The sequence below is a fragment of the Pelophylax lessonae genome, assembly GCF_965119305.1.
Source record: "Pelophylax lessonae genome assembly, chromosome: 2".
NCBI lineage: Eukaryota > Metazoa > Chordata > Amphibia > Anura > Ranidae > Pelophylax > Pelophylax lessonae.
Genome location: NC_138769.1, coordinates 666,016,567 through 666,031,796, shown reverse-complemented (window position 1 = coordinate 666,031,796; position 15,230 = coordinate 666,016,567). Strand labels below are relative to the sequence as shown.

The 15,230-nt window shown below is 43.8% G+C and overlaps 1 protein-coding gene across 1 annotated transcript in view; it reads right to left on the bottom strand.

Annotated features, from left to right (window-relative positions):
• Positions 1–15,230, bottom strand: part of GUCY1A2 (guanylate cyclase 1 soluble subunit alpha 2) — a 376,801-nt gene that overhangs the window by 85,156 nt on the left and 276,415 nt on the right. The gene's annotated exons all lie outside the window — the stretch shown is intronic.

The following is a 15,230-nucleotide window of genomic DNA, read 5'->3' as shown; positions in this document are numbered from 1 at the left end:
GGCAAATGATCACCACCATGAGGGACCAATATAAATACACTGATTTATTGTTATAACTCAGTATATGACCATGAATGTCTTCTAAGCTTCAAATAACTTTGTAATTATTGAGTCAACTGCATCCATCTCTCTCCCTGCTTACTGCATATTTTATTTCTGCATATGTTAATCACTATTGACTCCTGAGCAACATGAGCCATTTGATGTTTTGATACGAAATTGATTTTCTTACTAAGCAGCATCTTGTTGCATTTGCTATTGCCTGAATTTATAATCACATGTTTAAAGCTTTATAGATTGTTGACATGCTTGGAGTACAAATGCACATTTTTTTTAATGCCTGGAATTTTGAGATATCATCAGGTTTAACACACATAATGAATCAACCCACATGGAGCACAATTGTTGGAATTACACTGAAGAGGGATGTCGCCAGAGAGGTGCTTCATTTCCTTCTATAGGCCAAAACTTTGTGGAGTTTTATGTCTACTTTCAAACAGCATGTTTGGGAAAAAAAAAGGCATATAATGATTCATGTTAGAAATGTATTTGTGTGTCTTGATGTGCTCTGTGCCCTCCAGATGGAATCAACAGATGGCTCGGCACAAGCTTTGAGGGTGGACATTATGCTCCATGTGCGAAAAAAAAATGGTTACAGAAAGAGGACCTGAACTGTGGAAGATGTGTCCTGAAATGGCAAGCAGATGCCAAAGAACTAGTCCCCAGTATTGCCTATAGACTTCCTAAAACTGACCTTTTCCCATTGCTGGCTTCCCATGCCTTGTTCCTCACACTGAGGTTGATTTACTAAAACTGAAGACTGCAAAACCTGGTGTTGCTCTGCATAGAAACCAATTAGCTGCCAGTTTTTATGTCAAAGATTAACCACTTTACCACCGGAGGATTTTGCTGTCTTACGTCCAGGCCACTTTTTGCGATTCGGCACTGTGCGACTTTAACTCACAATTGCGCGGTCGTGTGACACCGTACCCAAACTAAATTTACCTCATTTTTTCCCCCAAAAACAGAGCTTTCTTTTGGTGGTATTTGATCACCTGTGCGATTTTTACTTTTTGCGCTATAAACAAAAAAAGAGCGTAAATTTTGAAAAAATAACAATATTTTTCACATTTTTTTATATGAAATTCCCCCCCAAAAAAATGTAAAAATCTAAATTTTTTTAAATTTTTGGCCAATTTGTTTTCTGCTACCTATGTTTGGTAAAAAAAAAAATCACAATAAGCGTATTTTGATTGGTTTGCGCAAAAGTTATTGCGTTTACTAACTAAGGGAAAGATTTCTGTCATTTTTGGTGTTTTTTTTTTTAACGAGTAATGGCGGCGATCTGCGATTTTTTTTGCGGGACTGCGACATTGTGGCGGACAGATCGGACCCTTGACTGACACTTTTGGGGGTACCAGTGACATTTCTACAGTAATCAGTGCTATAAATATGCACTGTTACTGTAAAAATGACACTGGCAGGGAAGGGGTTAATTTTATTGGAGAGGGAGGGGTTAATGTATGCCTGGTGCTTACTAACGTGTGTGGGGGGAGGTGACTGAGTGACACAGGGACAGATCACATGTTCAGCTATGCTGAACCCTGCAATCTGTCACTGTTTGTCACTTAGGAGATCCGCCCGCTTTGTTTACACAAGCGGGCGGATCTCCAAACTCGATTCCCCGACGATCGGGGAAGAGCAGCGGCGATCGCCGCTGCTCCTCCCCTGGCCCGACTCCCGCTGTGACTGAAAACAGCGGGAGCGAGCCTCCGGCGGCGCGCGAGCGCCGCCCACAAGGGGAGGAGTCCAGCGACATAGGTCTACGTCGCTGGACGGAATCGAGCCACTTTGCCGCAGTACAGTCCCAGTGACTGGTCGGCAAGTGGTTAATTGAACAATCTGATGTTAGACGCTGATTGGCTACCCTGCACAGCTACACCAGATTCTGCAAAGTTTTAGTAAATCAACCCCTGTGTCTCTGTGTTAAGGGGGTTATATTGGTAGAGGTAGGGTTTTTTCCTTCCTCATGTCAGAGTGGACCACCCTAATATGTAGCAGGAAGTACAGATCCACAGAATATTTGAGAGATCAAGGATATTCTTGTACTGTACAAGTCCTCATATACAGCTTCCTCTCCACCAAGGAGAACGTTCAGCAGGGCAACAGTGACACCACCAAATCTCATTCCAGTTCAGTATTGCCCACCTACCAGATCGATATTTACTGACATGACACCCAAAATTTACTGGCACAACAAATTTTTTACTGGCATTTCCAAAAGTTACAAAATTATTGTAGTGCAAATTTCAATATCTAGGCTACAGACAAGTACAATATGCAATTAGCAATGTGATTTAAGGTAGATAATAAAGCAAAAAAAACATTTTTCCTTTTTTATTTTGTGAAATAGTAAGTAAGTATACCAGGGACAGGACACAGGAGGGCAAGAAATTAGAATGGGCGGCACACACACATTAAACTGACTCTCACAGTGACACTGACAGTAGTGTGCAGCAGTACAGATGTTGATGACACCTCAACGACACCACACCTCCCCCTCCTGAGTTACAGTAACAGTCTCTTTCTATGCCAGGTGGTCCCTTCAGTCCACTCCAGTCCAAACTGCACTGACAGTCCCACTCCTGGCCTGCCTTGCTTACGTCTTGCAGACCTTCAGATGAGGCTCTGGCTGCTCTGCTTGGCTCCCTTGCACTATGACATTACACAACAAGCTCAGGCACCGCCTGCGCCAGACCCGCCCCCTGCCGGCGCCATCTGAACGCTCTGTAGGAGACACTCTGATGGTCTTGGCAGGCTCTGGAACTAAGCATGCGCAGTTCCAAGCCAAGTGTCACAGACACATTTTTAATTGACAACCTTTTACTCTATCTGGTATTTACTGGCAGGAGAAAAGTGCCCATTTTTTACTGGCTGCCAGTAAAAATACAGACAGTTGGCAACACTGCTCCAGTTCTCATGAGACTAGCAGTAAGAAGCAGAGTGCCTTAGATCAGCCTTTCCCAACCAGAGTTCTGTGCAATTCTACGGTTCCTACAGGGGTTTCTAGGGTTTTTTGAAGCAAAGAGCAATCTCAGCCTGTCAGATAAGAAACCACTGACACCAGTAACCTTTTGTCTATCTGTAAAGGGGATGTTCTTCCCACATAGCACCAATTAAGTGGCAGTTCACATATATGCGATGACAGACATCGCATATGATTCGCAGCGCACTGCTCTGCAAATCACATGCGATATCTGTGCGATGCAAATTCAGCCATACAGATTGTATGGCTGAAATCGCATCGCATTCGGACACAACTTGCACAGGATGCTTTTTTTGGGTCCGCACCAGAATCGGATCGTATGTGTGTTCACACCTATGCAATATGATACATGTCCGAACTGACAGTTCGCACTTCGATATACTAACTGATCTGGGGGTGTCGTTAACTTTTTTATTGACACCCCTAGTAATTTGCATACGGAAGTGTGAACTGCCTGCGAGTTGAATGTGATGTGGGAACCCGCAGTGGATTTGCAGGGTTCCCGCATCGCATATATGTCAACCGGCACTTAAGGAACATTCCTGCAACTGACCACCAATTTAAAGAACATTATTTTATTTGACCACCAGTGTAAAGAGCCCTTCTCCCTATGACCACCAATTTAACCGGTTGCCGACTGCGCACAGTATATTTACTGCGGCAGTCAGCCCCAGCCAGGCAGAGTGACGTAGATCTACGTCACTCGCCTGTCACTGGGATTGGAGCCAATAGCGGGCAAGCACGCGCCCGCTCAGGCGGGCGAGCGCGCCCCCGCTGAGGCGCGCGCCCGCCTCGGCTCGTTCAGGGAGGAGTGCGGGCGTGTGACCGGCGGACCCGATGTCCGGCGGTCACTCGCCGATCGTCGGTACAGCGGGAGAAAGGCAGAGCGGCTTATGTAAACAAGCCGCCTGTCATTCTCCCCTGTGTAAAAATGGAGATCAGACGGTCCTACTATGTAGAACCGTTGATCTTTGTTTTTACACCAATAGCCATGTCCCACTACAGTTAGAATCACGCACACAGGACATGGCTATTGGTGTAAAAACAAAGATCAACGGTTCTACATAGTAGGACACACTTAACCCCTCCCTGTCCAATACAGTTAACCCCTTCCCTGCCAGTGTCATTTTTGCAGTAACAGTGCATATATATAGCACTGATTACTGCAGTAATGTCACTGGTATCCCCAAAAGTGTCAAAAATGTCAGTCAAGGGTCCGATCTGTCCGCCGCAATGTCGCAGTACCACAAAAAAAATCGCCGCCATTACTCGTTAAAAAAAAAAACACCAAAAATGACAAAAATCTTTCCCTTTGTTAGTAAACGTGATAACTTTTGCGCAAACCAATCAAAATACGCTTTTTGCGATTTTTTTTTACCAAACATATGTAGCATAAAACAATTTGGCCGAAAATGTTAAAAAATTTTGATTTTTACATTTTTTTGGGGGGAAATTTCATATTAAAAAAAGGTGAAAAATAATGTTATTTTTGCAAAAATTACGCTCTTTTTTTGTTTATAGGGCATGATCAAAAAATCGCACAGGTGATCAAATACCACCAAAAGAAAGCTCTGTTTGTGGGAAAAAAAGGACGTGAAATTTGTTTAGGTACAGCGTCGCATGACTGCGCAATTGTCCGTTAAAGTCACGCAGTAAAAAATCGCAAAAACCCCCTGGTCAGGAAGGGGGTAAAATCTTCCGGGGGTTAAGTGGTTAAGAGGGTCTTTTTCCCACTGACATCCAATCTAAGGGGGCCTTTCTCCACCAACCACAAATGTAAGGGAGCATTTTGTTGACCGCCAATGTAAAGGGACAATACAATAACCACTGACCATCAATGTAATAGGTCATGAATTGTTATTGGCACTCCGATGTAAAGGCAGCATGTGCAAATGATCGCAACACACGTTAACATGAAAATTAGTGTGGATATGTGTTAATGTACTGCAACAGTGTGAATACAGCCCGAGATAGCAAAGTAGTCACAGAACCAAAGAAAAATGTTTGAATTTTTTTTTTTTTTTTTTTTTTATACAGTAAGATTTGAAATGTTGCATATAAATCTTTTACATGTACATCTAGTTGTTCAGACCAAGTTCTGCAGTGTCATTAGGCTTCAGTTTTTTAAAAAAATAAAACGAACTAATTTTCCCACCTAAATCATTTTGGAACTTTTTTAAGGACATGGGAGTCTCTTATTTGGTCCACTATTTTATTTTGTTTAATATTGTTTTATTACAGGCAGATAAATGAACAAAAAACAGAATTGTGTTTTTAATATCTTTAAAAAATTCTACACTAAGGATACAGTCCCAGGTCACTTTATGGCGTGTTGAGAGAGGGGGCTTCCACTGTAGATCCTACCTTAGGCTCCTTGTTTTTTAGAGGAATTGGAAGAAGTGTTTTCTTTTCACCCAAAAATGTTCTATGTCTTTTTTTTCCAAGAAAAAAAGTTATAAGATACTGTCTCTGTGGTACAGGGCCCCAGAAGTGTTACACCACATCTACCACCCTATTTCAAAAATTAGTTGGCAGTGTTCAGAGGAAGTGGTCACATGGGCACGTACTTTCACATATAGTGGGGTCACCATCTTTGCTGCATATAAATCTGTGTATTTCGGGTTGTCCCAGCTACTCCTAAAATCGCTCTTTTGTATATAATGCGTGGACCCATTTCCAAAATAAAAAAAGGTATCTTACGGCATTATCTATTGGCAGCCAGAGTTGTAATCGTTCGTCACTTCTTCGCTTGTGGAATGGGCCCAGGTTCCTAATGACAGAATGATTATAGAAATATCGGTGGCTGAGGATAGTGTGGATTCTGAAATAGTCTGCACTACTTGAACTTGCTGGTGATCATATAGTGATTCTGCTAATTTTCCTCAATTAATATCTAGTTTGACACTTATGTGCATGCATTTGGGTAGTTCTCAATTAGTTATGGCTGGAGCAAGTTTCAGAATTTTTATTGTCTGGGCTTAAGTATGTTGTGATTATTTTGGTTACATGTGTGACACCTTCACAACTTCTTTTCCTCCCCTTGTTTTTGATATTGCTCAGTTGTCTGGTTCCATGTTGACATCTTGTCCTCCAAGGGCTCTTTTGGTGTTCCTGAGACCCAATATAACCTGTTTGGGAGTACAGATTCAATTTTTATATGGCTTTCCATTTTCTCATTGAGAAATCTTTATGTGACTTGGGTCTGTACTATCTACCTTAGGTACTTTGTAATTTTGATATGTTGCAATGAACATTTTTAGCCTGCCCTTCTAAAATGTTAAACTATATTATTATATTTGAAGTCTGAGTCTTCAATGATTAATGCAATAACTGTAACTACCACGACCTGAGGTTTTGCAAAGTCGTGCTGTCAGTATACCTAAAATAGGGCATACTCTAGGTATACAGGTGCCTGAAATGGAAAAAAGGGTGGGATACGGGTGGGAGAGAAGCCAAAGGAAACACCCAAACATGTGCCTGCCAGAGGAGGAGGAATATATACCCCCCAGACTCCTCCTAAAAAATACAGGCTGGCCAACAATGGCCAACCTTCAAACATATATAAATTCTAGAGTGTACTGTTCTCTTAAAAATCTGCAATTCTTTCTGTGCAAATTATGAGTGCACATTGAGATCCTGTGACAGCTTAATGTGTGTTTATTAGTCATAGATATCATGGAGGTCACAGGAGTGGGAACCAAGCTAATTGTTGACTTATCAGTTGAGACAAGAGCTGTCCAGTAGGGAACACTGGGACCAATGCCTGGAAATGTTAAAGCTCAACATAAGCCAAAACTTTTTTATTTTAGTCCTGTATACTGTTTGTCTTAGGCTCCATGTACACGGGACGCTGGAAATGGCCGTTTAGGAGCAGTTGGGCGTTTTTTTCAGAAGCCCCTGAACGCAGCTGCATGTTATCTTATCTGTCCATGTACACATGGTCGTTTACAGTCATTTGCAGGCAGTTGCGTTCAGGGACTTTTTTTAGAACGCAATTATTTGCGTTTGAACGTGTGTTTCCCGATGTTTCAAACGCAGAAACGCGGCCGAACGTGACTAAACGTGACTGAACGTGATGAACCTACGTGCAGCCACGTTATAAGTTTTTTTTCTTCCATTCAAAATCAATGGTTCCCTATGGGAGCCTATTGATTTGAATGGAAGTCGCACCGCAAGTCGGATCCGACTTGCGGCGCGACCTGCACTGTGAGAATCTTGAGAGGGAACTCCACGCCAAAAATGGGAAAAAAAACTGCGTGGGGTTCACCCCCCAGGTTCCAAACCAGGCCCTTCGGGTCCGGTATGGAATTTGAGGGTAGCCCCACGCCGAAAAAACGGCGTGGGGTCCCCCCCAAAATCCATACCAGACCCTTATCCGAGCATGCAGCCAGGCAGGCCAGGAAAGGGGAGGGGACGAGCGAGCGCCCCCACCCCCCCTGGACCACACCAGGCCACATGCCCTCAACATGGGGGGGTGTTGGTGTTTTGGGGCAGGGGGAGCTCTGCACCCCCCACCTCAAAGCACCTTGCCCCCATGTTGATGAGGACAAGGGCCTCATCCCCACAACCCTGGCCGGTGGTTGTGGGGGTCTGCAGGCAGGGGGCTCATCGGAATCTGGAAGCCCCCTTTAACAAGGGGGCCCCCCAGATCCCGGACCCCCTCCCTATGTGAATGGGTATGGGGTACACTGTACCCCTACTCATTCACCACATAAAAGGCAGTGTATGGAAATAACGACAGGAGACGTTTTGGAAAGTTTATTAAAAATCTTCATCAGGCTCTTCTTGTCTTCTCCTCTCCGGGGTCTTCTCCTCTCCGGGGTCTTCTGCTCTTTTGCTGTCCGCTCTTCTTGTGTTCTTCTCTCCGGGGTCTTCTGCTCTTTTGCTGTCCCCTCTTTTGCTGTCCCCTCTTCTGCTGTCCCCTCTTCTTTTCTTCTCCTCTCCGGTCTTCTGCTCTTTTGCTGTCAACTGTCGGCTCTTCTTCCTCCGGTCCTCCTCCGATGACGTCTCCGGTGATTATGCCGGTCTCTGCAGCTTATTATATAGCCATTAGGGGCGTGGCCCCGATGATGTCATCGGGAGGCCCCACCCCCTCATGTCACAGATGACGTCTTCTGTGACATGAGGGGGCGGGGTCTCCCGATGACGTCATCGGGGCCACGCCCCTAATGGCTATATAATAAGCTGCAGAGATCGGAGACCGGCATAATCACCGGAGACGTCGTCGGAGGAGGACCGGAGGAAGAAGAGCCGACAGTCGACAGCAAATGAGCAGAAGACCGGAGAGGAGAAGAAAAGAAAAGAAGAAAGGACAGCAGAAGAGGGGACAGCAAAAGAGGGGACAGCAAAAGAGCAGAAGACCCCGGAGAGAAGAACACAAGAAGAGCAGACAGCAAAAGAGCAGAAGACCCCGGAGAGAAGAACACAAGAAGAGCGGACAGCAAAAGAGCAGAAGACCCCGGAGAGGAGAAGACCCCGGAGAGGAGAAGACAAGAAGAGCCGGATGAAGATTTTTAATAAACTTTCCAAAACGTCTCCTGTCGTTATTTCTATACACTGCCTTTTATGTGGTGAATGAGTAGGGGTACAGTGTACCCCATACCCATTCACATAGGGAGGGGGTCCGGGATCTGGGGGGCCCCCTTGTTAAAGGCGGCTTCCAGATTCCGATGAGCCCCCTGCCCGCATACCCCCACAACCACCGGCCAGGGTTGTGGGGATGAGGCCCTTGTCCTCATCAACATGGGGGCAAGGTGCTTTGAGGTGGGGGGTGCAGAGCTCCCCCTGCCCCAAAACACCAACACCCCCCCATGTTGAGGGCATGTGGCCTGGTGTGGTCCAGGGGGGGTGGGGACGCTCGCTCGTCCCCTCCCCTTTCCTGGCCTGCCGGGCTGCATGCTCGGATAAGGGTCTGGTATGGATTTTGGGGGGGACCCCATGCCGTTTTTTCGGCGTGGGGCTACCCTCAAATTCCATACCGGACCCGAAGGGCCTGGTTTGGAACCTGGGGGGGAACCCCACGCAGTTTTTTTCCCCATTTTTGGCGTGGAGTTCCCCCTCAAGATTCTCACAGTGCAGGTCGCGCCGCAAGTCGGATCCGACTTGCGGTGCGACTTCCATACAAATCAATAGGCTCCCATAGGGAACCATTGATTTTGAATGGAGGCAGAAAAACGCTGCTAAAAGCAACGTGGCCAAACGTGCAATAACGCAAATGGAAAAAGCTACTGAAAGCACGTTTAACAGCTGCTTTTTCCCGGCGTCAGAAATAGCTTTGCAGGACGTTTTTTCTAACGTCCCGTGTACATGGACCCTTACCTGGCTGTCAGCCTGCTGGCACTGCTACTGTCTTCTGTTTGCTGCAACCATCTACCCCATTCTAGTATATTTACTGCCTTTTTTGAGCTATTGTGCTGGCAACACAAAAGGTCTACCAAGCTCAATGATAATGGGGAAGAGTATAAAAGCCTCTATTGAATTAATATTCATGTCTTCGATAACTGCTTCTCTAATATCTTACCTTTCTGTCTTGGGCTGTGAGAGGTACAGGGAGTGAAGTGAAATTTCCCCTATATAGTCATGGACAGCAATAAAAGTTAAATAACTCTAAGCTTTGGCTGGATTAGAACTCTAACCTTTAAATTATGGATGTCTACTGGTTAAGCAAGCGGAACTGATTTGTTTTTTTGCAAATAACCGGCATTGTAGGCCTAAAAAGCAGGAGCTAATAAACCCACAAAATGTATCAATGGAGGTAACCCTGCCCGCTCTGCTCTGCATGCACAGTTCCATCAAAATTTCCACTTAGAAAGGCAGCAATCAGTGATAGGATTTCTCTTTAGAAACCCCAGACTATTTAATATAAGCATCCTGCAAGAAATGTTTATTTGTAAAACAAAATTTAGGATTAAGGGTCCATTCACACTAGCACGACTTGTCAGGCAACTTGGCCGCCTGACAAGTCGCGGTCGGTCGCCTGCCATTGATTAGCACAGGACCCGTTCTAATAGGAGCGACACAAGTCGCTCCGACTTAGAAAAAGGGTCCTGTACTACTTTGGGGCGACCTGGAGGCGACTTGCATTGACTTCAATTATATGAAGTCCGTGCATGTCGTGCCGAGGTCGCCACAGCAAGTCGTGTCGCCCCTGTCTGAATGGGCTGTCATAATATATACAAAACATACATTTTATAAACTTGCAAAGTTAATAAACATGATATAATCCTATTTGCCTTCCCTTTAAATAGAGTATCAAAGTTATACATTTGAAAAAGGAGCCCATGCCATGTCCTGCCACATGCAGCACCAGTAAGAAATCTCTAAATAAATATTTCCAGATGGAATATGGATTTTCAGAAATGTTGGATAACCCAGCAAAGCAGATTGAAAGCAAGCTGCTGATCTTTATTAGTTACACCATGCCAGGACTTTACACTGGCTATATAAAAAGCAGAATCATTTAGCCAGTTCTGCAACCAAGATAATTGCTTCTCACATAAACACGTGCACTATTATGGGCCAGTCAGTATGGGCCTATCTATTATGAAAAAAAATAAAAAAATAGCAATATTATAGCAACCTTGCTGGTGCTAATAAAAGACTCCATAATCCCATTGAAAAGGCTAAAGCAGACTTTTTCATTTTAAAATAATATACTGTACTTTTAAGCTATTTTTTTAAGATACCTGGTTTATACTACAAACAATAACAACATGGTAGCAAGTATACAAAAGTTGTACCAAATGTGCATAGGTATTAAATATATTTTTACTCCAAGGAAATACCTAAATGTGGGTTAAAACTGTTTTGTATTTGAAAAGAATAATCATATGTTTAAATGCTGCAAAATGCATGAATTCCCTTTGATACAGCCTCCTGCTATCCCCTGTATGGGCAGCACTAAGGCTGAGAGAATAAGAGGTAATACTCTAAGCCAATTAGGGTTCGCTACAATGCACAGCCAGGCAGCATGCATTTTGCAACTTCCACACTGAGATAAAAACCCAGTCCATGGGCTTGATTTTGTTGTTTTATTCAGAAAAAACATATTGGATAGGGATAAGTGATTTTGGGATGCCCAACCTTACTTGGTAGAACAACTTGAGAACAAACTTCCTTCACTATGTACATAAAAAATGCAACTTCTAGATTGTACTAGAGTGATATCAATCTCTGTGAATCAATAACAAGGTTCCTCCTTCAGGAGCTCTATGTCCCCTTGGTGAATTATAACAAAGTCCCCAAACTTACAGGAGCTCTGTGTCACCTTGGAGAAATATAGCAAAGTCCCCAAACTTACAGGAGTTATATGTCCCCTTGGTGAAACTAGCAAAGCATCAACTGTATGCAAGAGCACTATATCTCCTTGGTAGAAATAGCGAAGTCCCAGATTGTATGCAGGAGTGCTATGTCCCCTTAATAAAACCTCACTGTATGTAGGAGCGCTGTGTCCCCTCAGTAGAAATAGCAAAATCCCAACACTTTCAGAAAATACCAGAACACCTGGCTGCCTTGAAAAGTGTCCCAGAGCAAGGGATTTAGGTTTAACTGTGACATGGTCCCTGTGAAAGCATGCTGGATACTGCATCTGGCAGCCTTCTCCCTTGTAGGCCCTGGGTGTATAGGTAGAGGTACATTGTCCCTTGAATCCTGCAGTTCAGGTCTTCCCATGCTAGACAGGAAGCCTCCTGGATGAGACTGAATCATAGGGGAGATCCCTCTCTTCAGCTTCTCTCCTTCTTCAGCTCCAGCCTGAAGGCAGAGCCCATCCCAGGCCTCACAACATCAATCTCAGCACTCCATCTTCCACCCAACAACAACCCTGTTGACTAGGCTCTTTAATATTTATGGGCCAATCTTGCCACCTTACCAGGCCTCCCTCCTGTCAATATTCAAACCCTGCCTCTTTACTTCCACCCACTAGCTTCTAGAAGTTTCCATGGACCTCCAGAAACAGATATATATATATATATATATATATATATATATATATATAGTGCTTTGCGAAACTATTCGGCCCCCTTGAACTTTTCGACCTTTTGCCACATTTCAGGCTTCAAACATAAAGAAAAAAAACTGTAATTGTTTGTGAAGAATCAACAACAAGTGGGACACAATGAAGTGGAACGAAATTTATTGGATATTTCAAACTTTGTTAACAAATAAAAAATGAAAAATTGGGCGTGCAAAATTATTCAGCCCCTTTACTTTCAGTGCAGCAAACTCTCTCCAGAAGTTCAGTGAAGATCTCTGAATGATCCAATGTTTACCTAAATGACTAATGATGATAAATAGAATCCACCTGTGTGTAATCAAGACTTCGTATAAATGCACCTGCACTGTGATAGTCTCAGAGGTCCTTTTAAAGCGCAGAGAGCATCATGAAGAACAAGGAACACACCAGGTAGGTCCGAGATACTGTTGTGGAGATGTTTAAAGCTGGATTAGGATACAAAAAGATTTCCCAAGCTTTAAACATCCCAAGGAGCACTGTGCAAGTGATAATATTGAAATGGAAGGAGTATCAGACCACTGCAAATCTACGAAGACCTGGCTGTCCCTCTAAACTTTCAGCTCATATAAGGAGAAGACTGATCAGAGATGCAGCCAAGAGGCCCATGATCCCTCTGGATGAACTGCAGAGATCTACAGCTGAGGTGGGAGACTCTGTCCATAGGACAACACTACTGCACAAATCTGGCCTTTATGGAAGAGTGGCAAAAAGAAAGCCATTTCTTAAAGATATCCATAAAAAAGTGTCATTTAAAGTTTGCCACAAGCCACCTGGGAGACACACCAAACATGTGGAAGAAGGTGCTCTGGTCAGATGAAACCAAAATCAAACTTTTTGGCAACAATGCAAAACATTATGTTTGGCGTAAAAGCAACACAGCTCATCACCCTGAACACACCATCCCCACTGTCAAACATGGTGGTGGCAGCATCATGGTTTGGGCCTGCTTTTCTTCAGCAGGGACAGGGAAGATGGTTAAAATTGATGGGAAGATGGATGGAGCCAAATACAGGACCATTCTGGAAGAATACCTGATGGAGTCTGCAAAAGACCTGAGACTGGGACGGAGATTTGTCTTCCAACAAGACTATGATCCAAAACATAAAGCAAAATCTACAATGGAATGGTTCACAAATAAACATATATCCAGGTGTTAGAATGGCCAAGTCAAAGTCCAGACCTGAATCCAATCGAGAATCTGTGGAAAGAACTGAAAACTGCTGTTCACAAACGTTCTCCATCCAACCTCACTGATCTCGAGCTGTTTTGCAAGGAGGAATGGGCAAAAATTTCAGTCTATCGATGTGCAAAACTGATAGAGACATACCCCAAGCGACTTACAGCTGTAATCACAGCAAAAGGTGGCGCTACAAAGTATTAACTTAAGGGGGCTGAATAATTTTGCACGCCCAATTTTTCAGTTTTTTATTTGTTAAAAAAGTTTGAAATATCCAATAAATTTCGTTCCACTTCATGATTGTGTCCCACTTGTTGATTCTTCACAAAAAATTACAGTTTTATATCTTTATGTTTGAAGCCTGAAATATATATATATTGTGAGGTTCAACTGGTAGCAGCATTGGTAAACCAAGTACAAGACAGGAACATTCAGGAACAGTCCAAGCAGGTTTGCACTTGTGTTCAGAGCAGAGTTTCAATGTAGGAGGGGTTTTCTTATCAATAACATCTGTAATGAGAAATCTGAGCCACTAACTAAACTCGGGCCAGTTCCTGACTTATAGTATGACCCCAACGGGTTTCCCAACACAAATAGCATTTGGACCTTTTTAATGTTTTTCCAGCAGTCAGCCTTTTCACCCAGCAGTAGGCTCTCACATCAGAGCCTCTAGCTTCAGTAAGCTCAGATAGAACATGGCTTGTAGAAGGCTAATTATTGAAGTCTGGTTAACAGGTAAGATGTGGACCTGGGACTGGAGGCTTTTTCCAACCCAAGGCTCTAGAATGCCTTCAGGCTGTAGGACCCATAACATGATTTATTAAGATCTGAGAGAATAACAAAGTTTGTTTCCTCTATAGTAGACACAAACCCTGGGAGGGCTACAAGTATACACCAGCAAATCCATTTAGCAGATGTATATGGGATTATTACATTTATGAAAACAACCTCTGCAAATCTTGAATTGAAACTACATTTTCTATGTTCCCAATTGATTAGCACCAGCAGCGGGAAAATACACTATATTACCGAAAGTATCGGGACGCCTGCCTTTACACGCACATGAACTTTAATGGCATTAATGGCATCCCAGTCTTAGTCTACAGGGTTCAATATTGAGTTGGCCCACCCTTTGAAGCTCTACCCACTTAAACTCTTCTGGGAAGGCTGTCCACAAGGTTTAGGAGTGTGTCTTTGGGAATGTTTGACCATTCTTCCAGAAGTGCATTTATGAGATCAGGCACTGATGTTGGAGAGAAGGCCTCTGTGCAGGTCAGTCAAGTTCCTCCACCCCAAACTTGCTCATCCATGTCTTTATGGGCCTTGCTTTTTGCATTGGTGCACAATCATGTTGGAACAGGAAGGGGCCAACTCCAAACTGTTCCCACAAAGTTTGGAGCATAAACCTGTCCAAAATGTCTTGGTTAGGGATGATCGAACGGTTCGGGTCGACCATCAGTTCGACCCGAATATTGACTGTTCGAGGTTCGGCCGAATTTAGAACTTTTTGCTGAAAAAGTTCGGAATTCGGCAACCAGAACCGACCAAAATGCAATGGGACAGGAAATGGGCTTTAAAAGCCCATGATTAGACCAGAACCATTAGTAAAAGCCAATTGAGGGGGCAGGAGAATGCTAGGAATGTGATTGGAGTGACTAGGGGGTCCAGAGGCCAATCATTAGTGAATACACCCACCAGTATATAAGATAGCCCCGCCAAATTCCTAGCATTTTAATACAGGGACGTGGAAGAGAGTGGAAGCAGTTCTGTTACTTCTGCTTCAAAAGTGTCATTTAGCAATTATTAGTGTGAGGAAAGGGATATCTAGTGTAGTTAGGGTGCTATTTCCACTATAGATAGCTTCAAAAATCTAGTTTCTGTAGGGAAAGTATTAAGTGCCAGGGTGACTGTAGTGTAGTGTAGGGTGAACTGACACTGACTGCTATGGCAGGGTGAACAAACCCTTCCATTTCAGGGTGACCGCTATAGAGAAA